Genomic DNA, 15,233 nt, shown 5'->3' on the forward strand with positions numbered 1-15,233 from the left:
TTGTCAAATGTGAAAGTTTTCCATACAAGAACTTGATTCCGATCGTTCAGTTTATATGATAGCTATATGTTATAGTGGTCCGATATCGGCAGTTCCGACAAATGAGTAGCTTCTTGAAGAGAAAATGGTGTTTGCAAAATTTCAAACGATATCTTAAAAACTGAGGGACTAGTTCGGATATATACAGACAGACGGACAGACAGATAGACGGACATGGCTAAATCGAATCAGCTCAACATACTGATCATTTATATATATACTTTATAGGGTCTCCGACGCTTTCTTCTGTGTGTTACAAACTTCGCGACAAAATTAATATACCCTGTTCAGGGCTTAATAATTAGATTTTTTGAAAACCTTAAATCCATCTAACCACTTAAAGGGGTATTCTAGTCCAGATGCATTTATTTCAGGTTATTTTGTTTTACACATTAATATTTTTACAAATAATTATTTGCTAACATTACAAAAATATATGAAAAAATTGAATTTGAAAAAAGTTGAATATTTCAAAACCAAACCAAAAAAAAAAAAAAAAAAAAAAAAAAAAAAAAAAAAAAAAAAAAAAAAAAAAAAAAGAATTGGGGATCTCAAAAAATTGGCCAGTGACCATATCCACGATTTTTATCCTAGCAAACTGAAACAAACAAAATCTAATTTTGAATCAGTTTCTGCGGAAAATTCGGAAAAAAATTTCACGACCGCCTGAAAAAAAACAAACAATTTTGACAACATACACAAGTCTTTAAAGAAAGCATTAAAAAATGTTCAGCTAAATTTGTCAAGTAGTGTCTGAGAAAACAACAAACAAAAATACAGCTTTCTCTACTCAAATGATTTTTAACTGCTGCCTTTCAACTTGCGTACTCACTACAAAATGATATTCTAAACGGAGCACAGTCCCCCACTGTGCACCAAAAATGGAAAAGCACAAAACACTTCCACTGTTTATTTAAGATATTAGAGCGGCGCAGTAAACCAAATGCTAATGGAATCTCCTCATGTACGAATTAATTTTAAGAAATTTGCGCCGCATGTGTCTGTATGTAGACAATAAAATAAATTAGATGGCAGGCAAAGTGTGAAATGGTGTTTAATGCCGCCCACTCGCAGTAGCTTCCCGCTGGCTTATGGCATAAAATTACAGGCCCAGAGTGTCAGCACCCGCTGCTAATATTTTCAGCAATAAATTTAATTACAGTGTGCTTACCTATGTAAGTGTGTGTGTGTGAGTGCTCCCGCTTGTGACAAATGAAAATGCAAACTCACGAAAATACAATTTTTAACCGAAACATACTTTTATGGTTGTGTGTGCTGTATACTTTCACCTACATGTATGTGTGTATATGAGTGCAAAAGCTAGAAATTACATTCTTTAGAACTCGTGTAAGAAACTCTTAAAAAGCACTCGCTTCAATCTGCGCTAAAAAAACTGAAAATAACATAAAAGTTCAGGCCATATAATTTTCGCCTTCACTTTTTTCTAACGCTCCCCAACACATCTGTTCGCATTTGCATACCAACAAAAAGGCATTCAGTTGCACTGCATTAGAAGGTTAGTCTGCCGTTAGCTCTCTTCGCTACTTGAACTCAGTTTTCAGAGTTTGTCTTTGTCACTTTACTTTCTCATGTTCTAATTTCAGCTTAGATGTTTCTTTTTTATTATCTTCAATTTTTTTTAACTACATTTTGTGTTTTGGTGCAAAAAGGCAGGCATACTAATCGTTTTTTCTTCGTTTTATTCCGTGGCAGCATCGCATTTCCGCGGCTACCTTTTTCTGTTGCATTATCTTACTTTTTGTGCTTGGTGTATTTTGTTGTATCTGCTTCATTTCGCGCAAGAATAGTTAGACTACCTTTAGAAATCTCCGTAATTCATGTCAGTCGGCTTGCCACACGATGTGCGGGGTAAGCTTTATGCGCCATTTGTTAGAATGAGTTCTTCAAAGTTAAGTGAAGTGAAGCAAGCCTTTTACTTTGACTACTTTCGTACATAGTATAGTATATGTAAATTTTAGCTATGTTATGTTTCTTTAAAACAGTTTGTATGACAACTATATGCTTTCCGACAAATGAGAAGCGTCTCGCTGCGAAAAGTACGATTGCAAAGTTTCAAATCAATTTCTCTCAAATTTGAGGGACTAGTTCGCATATATTCACACAGATAGACGAACAAATAGACGAAATAAGGTGAAACGATCAATGGCCACGCTGATCATTTATTTACATACATATATGCTCAAGATGTGGCGGACAGATTGTGAAGACAGCAGGAAATGCCTAGAGCAAGGCACATCTCTTGTACACTTGTCCCGCATTCGCAGTACGATACACTGGAGTAGGTATCGCTAGTAAGGATATGTTAAAATTCGCGTTTGAAGGCGAGCTAAAGTGAGAAGGCGAAATATCCCCTGCATAGCGTTGTGCGCTGGGTTTGGGACACGCCACGTAAAAAAACACCCCCAATGAAAATTAAGAATTAGCCTTTGCTGTTGTTAACTCGGCTATAAGCGCCTAAACGGTGTCTACGCCAATTAAGAAGAAGAAGAAGCTATAAGTTCGGCATAAGTACTGGCATCGTCCTAACGAAAGTATACACAGGCATCATGAAAAGCAAACCGCAAACACGGAGAAGGCAATCTGATGGAATGAGGATAATTTACATGGTGGCATACGGGGTCTCCTAACTGGTGTAAAGAAGAAGGAAGACTACCTGAACAATTTGCAGACTAATTTTCCAGAGATTAGATGTGAATGCCCACCTTGAATGCGGAGTGATATTCCAACAGCACGGAGATCGAAAACATACTGCCAAAGAAGTTAAGGAATGGGTATCCCAGCAGCATTTTCAGCTAATGGAGTGTTCGGCACAATCCATTGATCTAAACCCTATGGAGAATTTGTGGGCGATAATGAAAAGACGGCTAGAAAGGTTATAAACGGCTCCTGGGAACATGGGTGAGCTATGACATCGTCTACAATATGAGTGGTAAAAAAATTAAAGTATAGTGAAACGTACTGAAAGCGTCATAAAAATAGAGGGCTATGAACGAAGTATTGAATTTAATTTTAAGTTTATTACTTAGCAGTTCTTTATATTTGACTTTGAAGTTAATTTTCTATTTATTTTTACAGCATTTTAAAGAAATAAATTTGAATTTTTCTTAGAATTTTCTCTTTACTACCGCAACTGTTATTAAAATTGTTGAGCAAGGTGGCACAGGAGAATTAAAAAACGTGGGCTACTCTAAAAATATCCTATGACTCGTTATATTTCAGGCATTTGAATGAGACTAATTTTAGTTTCGTAAAAATTACGCTCTTTTTCAGCTGTTATTTGTTGCTAAATACCTAAGTAGTACTTACCAAATTCATTTGAGCTTATGAAAACGTTTTTGTTTTTGCGCTCAAAATTTAAGCGCCAAAGCTTGTAATAATTATGTGTGTATGTATATTATTTAAAGCTCTTTGTATGCGCTTGTATGTGGTTCACACATGAGACAATAATTAATCATTATATAACACCTTGATGTTTGTTTACATAGACACCCACACACAAGCAAGCGAACAAGCAGAGCAAAATTAAAGCGGGATTTAGGCAAATGAGATTTACGCGGCTAAAAAGGATGGGCAGTGAAATAAATGACAAATGAAATTTAGTTTTACATATTTTAGTATAAATAAATATTTTTTGGTAAATGTCTTTTAGTGTAAAATCATTGAACATAATATCACCTCTCCTCAAGCTTATTGAGAAGTTTAATGACCGAAAGTTTCTAATTATAGCATGAAATTAATGTTTTTTGTTCAGTAGTATATTTAGGCAATGAGATTTACTTCAAATTTCTTTAAACTCTACTATTTTCTAGTACATTTGATGTGGTATCACATCACTAAACAATATCACCACTTGATATCATATTTCTCCCACATCTCTAGATTTTCGAAAACTTAGCAAATTTGAACATGCATATGTTCATGAGAACTAAATGGGTATACTAACCATTAATGCACTTCAAAACTAATTTAAACCTCATACACAGCTTATTGTCTTCTATTTGGCAGTTAAATTACTTGAAACCCTTTTTGTGTCAAATTATCTTAATAATATATATATACTACTTAAATATCTAAAACAATACCACACATGTGTGCCTTGTCCTCACCATATCCTGTAGGCCGTCACCGCAAATGCTCATAAATATCCCCGCAAATCCTCCTCCTCTGCACTTCTGCTCACCACAATGATACACTTGATCGCGCCTGTGTCGGTAGCTCGCCGGTTCTGCTATCCTTCACTGTAGTACACTAGTACCGTCACTGTTATTGTTGCACTCTAAAACCACATGTACTTCCGGTTCCGTTGCCAACCACACACATCACCTGCACCGGCCATAAAGTACTCATTTTGTTGCTATTTGCACTGCATTCGGGCACACAGCGCTCACATTTTATTTATAATTCACTTGCTTTTGTCACGCTTTAGCCGCTATTATCGCTGGCAATTTCATTCCTTTGTGTGGTTGTGCCGAACTGCTGTGCTGTGGAATGGAGTAAATGAAAAAAGGTAGTCAACGCCGGGTACCATGTGTACTGTGGGTTATCAAATTATGAAATACCATTGTACTCGTAAAGCAGCAGCTCTTTTTTTGGCCCAGAACCCCGAGTCTTTTTATTGTGCGCTGCACTTTTATATGATTTTTATTTTTGGGTATCCATGCGTAATTGGATTTATGGCTTCCGAGCTTTCCAAGCACTAACCCAGATACTCAGATACTCAGCGCAACGCAGTTTTTCCAACTCATAGGTATGTGTTTGCTCATATAGTCACTGCCGTACTTTATAGCTCTGCTTGTGCGTTTAATTGCGTGACAATAATATAGCTGTGTAGTTAAAAGCTCGCTCACTTACGGCTGCCAGAAGCCACACACGTGCGAAAATAGCTTCGCAAATTGTTTTTGTGCAAAACAGTTCGAATGCGTGTGTGCAAAATGTGCTAAGGTGTATAATTTAGACGGAATGCTGGAGGGAAAGTAGTGATTTGGTCTAAAAACGCTCAATTCTCGCCTGTCATCATCCATCAATAAGCTGTCAAACTGTGTAGATTGATGTGATAAATATGATTATTAATAGAGCTGGAAGTGGCTTAAGAAGGTCATTGTCTATTTTTGTATATCAAAGCAATATGTTTCGTCTTGTGTTCATTTAACACTACAGAAATCACGTAGAGTACTTGACAAGATTTAGAATATGTTAAGATTCTGAAATTTTCGTCTCATATTGATATTTAAGTCAGAAATGCTTGATTTCCTTTTCAATTCTATGTATATTCATATACATACATATATGTAGTCTTTTATAAAAATTCTGAAATGTTCGTCCCATATTGTTTGAGTAGAGTTTGTGTGTTGGATATGATTGATTTCCCTTTCAATTGTATTGTGATCAAATTTGACCCGGACAGATACATATAAACTGCGCGCACAAACCTTATCGAGAAAAAAAATTCACTAGACGGCTACAGTCTTTGTTTTTATTTATATTTATAGAAATATAAATATGTATATCTGTCTCTTATACACATCTAGATGTGTATAAGAGACAGCAAACCTTATCGAGAAAAAAAATTCACTAGACGGCTACAGTCTTTGTTTTTATTTATATTTATAGAAATATAAATATGTATATAATAGAAAGCATTTAATAACAAATTTGTTTATTATTTAATTTCCAATGGAATCATCATTACGAAATCGCCGAAAATTATGCGGTTGTGGTGTAGGGTGGTTTATTTTATGGCAAACATAGGAATTTTAGTGGCATAAAGTATTCAGTGGAAGTCGTGAAGTCATCGCAAACTTGTCTAAAGATAGTCAATCATCTATAAGTGTTTATGACGATAATATCGAAAAAGTTAAAGTCGTGTTCAGATCAGAAAGATCGCAGAGTATCTCAACATCTCTGATGTATGGATGGATCTTATTAATGTGCTGGTTCTATTTTAGATAAGAAACAATAATAATCAACAACTCATATCAATAGAAATGGAGAAAAAATATAACTATAAGATAAATAAGACTTATGAATACGACGTCAAAATTGTCTAGCAATGCATTTTTATTAATGGTGACGATGCTCCGAAAATGAGTCGAAAATGAAAAAATACTAATTTTTACTATATAAAATACAGAAAAGTAGAGTTTTGTACTAGTCCGGGTGAAATTGGATCAAGTGGTACTCCAAGTTCATTTAATTGCTTTTATTTCTGTTAACGTGAGTTATGTATAAGTCGCTATATATACAAATATATACTCATACATACTCTTTCCAAAGGAGTAATACCCATCCGATGGTTCCGTGGGAGAGACCCAAGGTGGCAATAGGTTAGGTGTAGTGGATTAAAGTTCCGCACCCGGCTTTTGATGCCCCCTCTACTATAAAAAAATACTCTTTTAAGAAAGTTCTTCAAACAAATATGTCCGGTATCCTCTTTCCTTCACATGATGGTATCTACTTTCTATATTAATACATACTATTTTTATTCGTTCAATTTCTTTTCAATATTACATTTACTATACTAAATGATTCAAAAAGTAATAATTATTTTATCATAACATATATAACTTGTCACTTGTCTTATTTTCATTTAATAAACATTTTCAAAAAGTTTTTCGACATCTTCCTTCCTCTTCTTCCTCTTTATTGACGTTGACGTGGCTTACGTGATTATAGTCGAGTTTACAATAGCGCGCCAGTCAAGTTTTACCTCTTCTGACACTACTCACCTATCATTTTAACTATCAGTATTATATATTGCTGTCTTACCAGTATACTGTCACCCTTTGTAATCTATCAGTTGTCACTTTTCTTACCTACACTATATAAGAATGGGCTGGTATCCATCATATATTGCGCTTTATATGAGTTTGTCTTTCATTCATCTGCGATCTGGCAGCTGTTATACTTGGCCGAAACTAATACAATTTTTTAAAAGAAGAAACAGCCACGAATTTCAATAATATGCAATCTGTCCGCTGTCATACTTTACCGAAACTATTTGGGTCGAAATTAGTGCAACTTGTTCAGATGGACATTGAAAAGTGAAGAGATCTTGTTTTAAATCTTAGAAGAAGAAGAAATACAACCAAATATGAAAGTTGCAATTTCCTAGCACTTGAGTGAACGATCGTCGTGAACTCTAGATGATTGCCACGCCTTCAGCGCGGCTAGGCGGATGATTAATGGTGCTAATGAAAGCTTATACATCACATGATCTAGTTTTGATTTCTAGTTTTAAGCGCTTCAGCTTTCAATAAGTCAATACATTCCATCATGCAAGTTCAAGCTTATTTTCATAATCACTAAATGAAGAAAATCGAAGAAAATTAAATCTCGATATATTTTCCATGCCACTATTTGCTAATTCTAAATGCAGAAGACTGGAAGGTTTGAAAGGTTGCCTTTAATTAATTTTAAAAAGTTAAATATACTAATTGTAGGTACTTCTTTTTATCAATATTTTATATTTTCATAAACCAAATATTTACAGAGGCTTTAAATCATTGTATTTCTCATAAGCACAATAATTGCCTCAGCGACCTCAAACCACACTGACATTCCGTTCTTCTCTCTGAAAAATAATTATTTATTTATATCTTCATCTCTTTTGCCTCATATTCACTTTTAATGTCAGTAAGTATAATTCCGGTGATTTTGATCTTTTGTTGTGATGTTGTTACGCCTATTAATTTTATTGCTCTCCGGCTGGTGTTTTATGAAGCTTCGTTGCCATTTTTGTGTCGGCTGTATAACCGACCGTACATCCGTTTGGCCGGCTCAAACGCATCAATTATTTTCGCCATTGAGCGGCTAGGCACTTAAAATTGCGAACACACACATTCAGGCACATAAATACGAAAGCAAAAGGTTTATAGTGAACCAAAAGTCAGTTATGTAATAACAAATATTTTGCAGGTACTAAGTTGAACAGGCGAGTCCAGCATTTAGTGCAGTCACGAAAAGCTTAAAATTATTAAAAAATCATTAAAAGGTGTTCACACATACCAACACACACTCAGACGCTTATCTGCACCGGCAACGAAATTGAAAAGCCAACTGTGGCATCGTCAGCTAGAGAAACGCACACACACTTGCAAACACACACAGAGCTCTGAGTATGGGTAAAATGGTCATGCCAGTCAAACCAAATGTGGCTGGGGAAGGTCAGTTTTTACTATTTTAGTTCGTCGAGATTGTCAAGGTCGATTCTAAAATTAAACTATTTCAATTGTAGATTACACGGATATGCATAGCACATACATGCACACACTCATACACAATTGTAAATTGTAATTGCTTCGGGTCATAAAATCTGTAAGCTACGGATGTAGTCAACGCCACCAGTGCAGGTAGGTGTGTATGTACATATGTAAAAAAGTTGAGTTCGGTTGCAATCGCTTCAAGTGGAAATGATTACAGTTACAGCATCTGCATTTTTGTGTGTTCATATGTGTGTTTATATTACTTTATCTTCGTAATCTTCGCCAGCTTTCGCTTTCGAAATTTCATTGCAGCAATTTTAATTGAATTTTGGCACTGCAGGGGCGCGTTTGCATTTATATTTTTAAATGAAAAAACATTTTATATAATTTAAGAACTTTTTCCAATTTGATTTCAATTAATTTTCAATATTTCTGTAAAATAATTTCATGGAATTTCAAAGAAATACAGAGGATAACGTTACACATAGAAATCTGGGACGATGAAAGAAGGTCTGTTGATGTGTAGTTAAAGAGAATGGAAGGAGACGGAGAGATGAAGCTATATCAAAAGCAAGAGAATGTTCAAATTTGAACTGTGTTTTTAAAAATGTGTGTATTTTAATATTTGATAGATGCTATCTATATGACGCCTTCATTGTGTTTGATATATAAAGAACAGAATTTCAAAATTAAGAGCGTTTACCTATCAGCGGAAAAACTTCGATGACGAAACAGTGTTCTAGACAAGAAAACACGTCGTAAATTAAATAAGAATTGCTCAATATTTCGTTTCGTTTTGCTTTGCTCCCATTTACGTAAAAAAAAGCATATATCGAGCTTATTTGTCAAAGCGAATATCTGAAGCAAAATGAAGGCAAAGTTGTATGTGAATGAAGCTTTAGATGTTAACAGAGTCTCTAACTTAATGTGCTCTCTAAGGAAGGGAAAGAAGACAAATTTGCATATACTAAACTCTATATATAAATATGTATCCATATAACCGTAATAAAAATCGGCTCTAGTTTTATTATTGTTTAAGGCATCCTAGAAGCGCTATCGATAGCATGAGAGCGGGTCGGTGATCCCGTATCCCCTTGCGTTCTACTGCTAGACTGGCGCACCATTGGTACATACGCTGTCGCAAAATCCTTTTTGAACGACGATCGGTCGCAAAAGGTCTAGTAATCTTTTCGCACACGGTTAGGCTAGCCTCTCTCTAGTTTAGGGCCTTTTAACAGATCATTGCCTTTTTAGCTTCCACGCTATGTGGTTCTGAACCTTATCAGATTCAATCTTCAGAAGCTATATAAAAGAAAATGAGATGGAAACAACTGAACACTTCCTTCTTGACTGTCCGCGTTTGTGCGGTCAAGGCTTAAACACTTGGGAGCAGACATCCTACCGAATTGAAGAGAGTGGAAATTAAACACCTAATATATAACTTCGTACACAGGAGTTCTTACTTTCTATAGCTTCACAAAAGACTACATATAGTTCCTTCATACAGTCCACTAGCTATATTTAATCAGCCATCTAACCTTACCTTTATAAGTTTAGTATTACAACTAATTTTCGTGATCAATGGCTTGAAGAAGCTCGGAATACGCTGAATGTTAAAAAAGGCTTTGGAGACAAAAATATAATATAAAAGTGATCTTTGAAAATCAAACAAGAAGCTAATCGCAATATTTCGCATTCCTAAATTATTAAGGATTTAGATTCACTTGTGAAAAATCGCCGAAACAGCTAAACGGATCGATTTGAAATTTTCACACGATCTTCTCAGATATATTTGATAATGATGGGAGGAATCAAATTTTTTATAACAATTCCAATTGTTGAAGCCAGTTTGAAATGTCAATTTTATTACAAAGAATTACCTTTTGGAAAACCGCCATGTTGTCGCAAGTAAAACTTCGACTAATTCTTATATTATTATTTATATATACATATATTGTGACAAAAAAAGTATATTAATTGTAAAACGAAAAATATTCAATTATTCAGAAATATTTATTTTGTCGCCTTCAATGTAAGCTCCACCAGATATAATACACTTATGTCAATGATTTCACCAGTTCTCGAAACACTTTTCATAAACACTTTTTGGGATAGCTTTCAGCTCCTGTAACGAACTTTGTTTTATCTCTTCGATCGATTGAAAACGGGTTTGGGAAAAAAATAAAATCACACGTAGCCAAGTCTGGTGGATATGACGGTCTTCATTGCGTTCTTGACTTTAACTTCGGTCACAATCGTACAATTTTTGAGAAGAGCACGTACACGTTTCATGCTCAAAATATACATCAAAATCATTCGAACAGACTAACGAGAGATGTCGAGCTCTCTTGCCATCTTTCTAACACTCGCCTGACGATTTTAAGTCTCCATATCCTTTACTTTTACTTTACTTTTTACTTTTCACTAATTAAGGACAGCCCCACCAACTTACGTTACAGTCAGAAAATATGTTTTTCGGCTTGCACAATCAAAGAAAACGATGGCGAAAATGCTTCCTTTACTACTTTATTTCTTAACTCCTTTCATCTCTCAACCACTGAGGTCTATTGATCCTATTGATCTTATAAACACCATATTAAAATTTCAAGTGATTCGGCTGGATATTTTTTTTTTTTTTCATCAACGGCACGCCGAAAAAAGTAGTTTTGAGATAACTACGTACAAAGCATCCATTCATCGAGTCCCTCGACCGGGCGCTACAAAAATTTTACAGTATTTTCTTAAAGAACTATACTTTCGAACCATTAAAATCGATTTTTGGAAAATTCTAGACCACCTTGACGACCCGTCATGTTCAAAAGTATATATATATATACACAACAATTCACATTTATAATTGAAGTGGCTTTCATTGCAGCAGAAGTTAATAGGAGTATTACATATTTTTTACACCGCTTGCATATTTACATATTTTTTAAAATTATTAAGAAAATTTTTATACAAATATTTTAATTTGTGAAAATCTAGTATTCAAATAAATTAATAATCTGTTGATACAAGCAAATTACCAAAAATAAAATGTACTTTTTAATTTTTATACAAATATTTTTGTTTAAAAAAATCTTATAATGACAAATAAAAAAAACCGTCTGTATTGATACAAGCACATTCTCTTCTGTCTGGTTTTACTTTGTCAACTGCAATTAAAATATTTCCTTTGTGCTAACCAACGAGCGTAATGGGTTTTAATTTCGCAATTTTCATTGAGTTAAATTCTTTCGCCAAAGGCAAATCGAATCAATATTTACACGCTACTCAAAAACTCCCAACAAAGCATGCGAAATATTTTTACAACGGAATGTCGCATGAACATGAACAAAGTGTGCACAACAAACAACAATACATGTAAATGTGCAGGTAGGGGCGTGTTTACAAACGTTGGGGTTACAATGTGAAATGTTCCAGCCATACGCGTGTCAACAGGTGAATGGTGACGGTGGACAAAATTTTATTGGCTGGCTGGCGGGCGCAAACACAATCGGATGTGCGTTTTAATGAAGGCATTTTTATGGAAAAAAAGATCAAAATAAAAAAATAAAGCAAGCAAACGAAGCAGGCGCAAAACTGCCAAAAATCCTATAGACACTCACTGTGTCTGATGACTCGAAAAGCAGAGGCTTTTCGAATTTGCTCACAGTGTCCGGAACAAAGCATAACATGAAAAATCCCGCTTAAGCGCATAAAAGTATGCAATATTTTTGGTACTCACACACGCTTACGCACTTTTAGAGCAAAAATCATCAAGTTTTCAATGAGTATGTGAAATATTGCACTGTGGGGAGTAAGCAGTGTCAGCTGCCGTACATATTGAACGGTTGAGCGCCTGCAGGGATGCAAACATTTTGTGAAAATCTCTTAGCAACCACAGTGGGGCTACTCTGGAAAAGGTCGCATTTTAAATGGATATTCGTGCATATATGTACATATGTGTGCATGTATGTATGTATGTCAACTATGTAAACTTTCGTCAGTTATGTTCACATTGTCGTAATGCCAATAAATCGAGGCTTTGTCGAAAATTAGCAAATTATTTATATTAAATTTGCTTTCAAAAAAGCTCTCCAATATATTTTATACCGTAAAACTGATTTTTTACTGATATGAATTTGATAACGATCTTAGTCAACTACTAGAACTGCGATCGTCGAGTAAATACATTTTCCCATAAGTATTTCACCCCAATCTTCATATTCTTATAAGATTTGAAATTTTTATTTTATCCGATGACTTGTTTGTGCATTTGAGTGTGTCTGTTGTATCTTTTTACATTTCCTGCCATACTCGTATATAAAGTACGAAGCTCCTTCTAGTACCTTCGTTATCCTTTTCAACACTTTTAACATGGGTATCTATCAATCAACTGGGAAACGACAGTTTATATTAAAAAGATGCATACCATTCAGATTCTGATAATTAATAAATATTATTATTTGAGTTTTCTCTATAAAATTTCAGGTTATGTATTCTCCATCATTAAGCACAAATACACTTTGAGCTAATTGATTATTAATAACTTGGCATACTACTTGACTTAGAAACTCACCGGTAATTTTTAAGCGTCTTTACAATAAATCCTTTCCAATCTGCAATAGAAAAATTTAAATGAGATAATAATTAACCACTTATATGAAAAAGATACTAAAAATTGATGTAGATATATTTTTAAGATTTGTTAAAAAAATGTGTGTATCTTTACCCCGCAGAGACCACAGTATTCAGACACTTTCATTGATATTAAACCAATTTAGTTCACAACCAAGAATGCTATCAAACTTTTTGCCATAACTTTTGCTATAAAAATTTTTAATTATAGGAAAACAAACATAATATAGTTGTCTGTCCCCGAAAGCTGCTCTCATACTCAGAGAAACTAAGTTCTTAATCACTCCAAAATATTTATTTTGCCAGGTCGCCGTGCCTAGCCATTAATGTAACTTCTCTGCTCATATACTTTCTTGGGAGGAAGGAAGAACCCGCTGGGAAAAAGAGGCTATGAGCTTTTTTAAGGATGAATCAATGCTTGCGGTGGGGACTAATAGAGAAGTACTTTATTTGGAACTTTCCATCAGCTCCAATTTTAGACTTACTGACCGCTGCAGCGTTTTTCAAGCGAAGCTAGCTGCTATAAAGCTAACAGTAGATCTACTGCTTTAAATAAAGGACGCCTGGCGCTATGTTGTAAACTCGTCGAAGAAAGAAGAATAAAGGGATCCACTGTTTCAGACCACATAGTAAGGCAGCAATTAGCCCTCAGGAGGCAAACTATGCGCTCAGTCTCAGTGCGAGCAGTGAAAGAAAGGATATCTAGACTCCTGATCTCTAGCATCGATATATTTTAAGAACAGACGGGTTTGGGTGTTTGGCCACAGCAGAATTGCAAGCAACTGTAAGGCTGAGAAGCTTGATAGTCACACGACTCTGAATTACAGCGGAATGCGAACAAGTAGGAGCTCTGTTGGCATCTTGTGATTCACTACTGGACTGTTGGGCTTCAGACCAGCTCAGCAAGGTTTGGTCAACTAATAGCAAAAGTGCAGTCACAAGTTTCTTCTGATCTAGGATATATTGCAGGATGGTTGTAGCAGTTCTAACTGGACATTGTCCGATCGAGATTAATGCAGTAAGATTAAATATCTTACCGAATGCGAGCTGCATCAGCTGTTTGGAAGAATATGAGATGGAAATATCCAGGACATCCATGTAAATAACGAGAATAATATTAAAACACCTAGCAGCTTTGTGATTGGTTCAGCACATTGCAATAGGCAGGTAGTCTGAAACTGAAGTTGATAGTGAGTTCCTGACAAAGTAGCTCTCCACTGAAAATTTCCCAAAAGTTTTAACATAACTTTGACCCATTCTTCAAAAGGTTTACTGTCACCTCCTCCAACTGCTTCAACATATCTAAAACTACATCGCCGATAAATATGCGGACAGAGAAAAGCTGCTAGAGATTGGCTTGACATCTCCAAGATAGAAAAGATCTGGTATAAAGTCATAGCATTTGCGGATTTCTACTCGTCAATTTGATCACTTTGGTATATGCAACCATATATCTGACGATATATACCGTTATTAGCAACTTTACTGCGTGAGTATAAAAATGATGCCTCTGAATTACATGAAAATATGGATACCTGAGAGATTGAAAAATTGGTGAAAAATTAGGTTAGGTTAGATTAGGCACTGAGTTCTTCGTTTCCGATATCAGGGACCTTGAAAAGTTATAGTCCGATCACGACAATTTTTCCACAAGGGCTACCTCAGCTCAAATACCGTATTTGTGTAAAGTTTTATTCCGCTATCATCACTGGCATCAGATGGAATTCAAAAGAACGTTATATGGGAAGAAGGCGTGGTTGTGAACCGATTTCACCCATATTTCGTACATGTCATCAGGGTGTTAAGAAACTATTATGTAYCGAATTTCATTGAAATCGGTCGAGTACTTCCTGAGATATGGTTTTTGGTCCATAAGTGGGCGACGCCACACCCATTTTCAATTTTTAAAGAAAGCCTGGGTGCAGCTTCTTTCTGACATTTTTTCCGTAAAATTTAGTGTTTCTGACGCTTTTTGTTAGTCGGTTAACGCAATTTTAGTGATTTTCAACATAACCTTTGTATGGGAGGTGGGCGTGGTTATTATTCGATTTCTTCCATTTTTGAACTCTATTTGGAAATGCCTGAATGAAACAATTCTGTAGAGGTTGGTTGACATAGCTATAGTAGTTTCCGAGTTATATACAAAAAACTTAGTAGGGGCGAGGCCACGCCCACTTTTCCAAAAAAAATTGCGTCCAAATATGCCCCTCCCTAATGCAATCCTTTGTGCCAAACTTCACTTTAATATCTATATTTATGGCTTAGTTATACACTTTATAGGTTTTCGGTTGTCGCCATTTTGTGGAGGTGACAGTGGGCCGATGTTTCCCATCTTCGACCATAACCTTC

The 15,233-nt window shown here is 35.3% G+C and overlaps 1 protein-coding gene across 2 annotated transcripts in view; it reads right to left on the minus strand.

Annotated features, from left to right (window-relative positions):
* Positions 1-15,233, minus strand: part of LOC108967900 — a 161,678-nt gene that overhangs the window by 90,152 nt on the left and 56,293 nt on the right. For both annotated transcript variants that reach the window (XM_018931572.1, XM_018931571.1), the window contains exon 2: positions 12,826-12,865. The gene's annotated coding sequence lies outside the window, so the exon portion shown is untranslated. The remainder of the gene's footprint in view (positions 1-12,825; positions 12,866-15,233) is intronic.

Source organism: Bactrocera latifrons, unplaced genomic scaffold (assembly GCF_001853355.1).
Source record: "Bactrocera latifrons isolate USDA-ARS-PBARC rearing strain unplaced genomic scaffold, ASM185335v1 scaffold_2, whole genome shotgun sequence".
Classification (NCBI taxonomy): Eukaryota; Metazoa; Arthropoda; class Insecta; order Diptera; family Tephritidae; genus Bactrocera; species Bactrocera latifrons.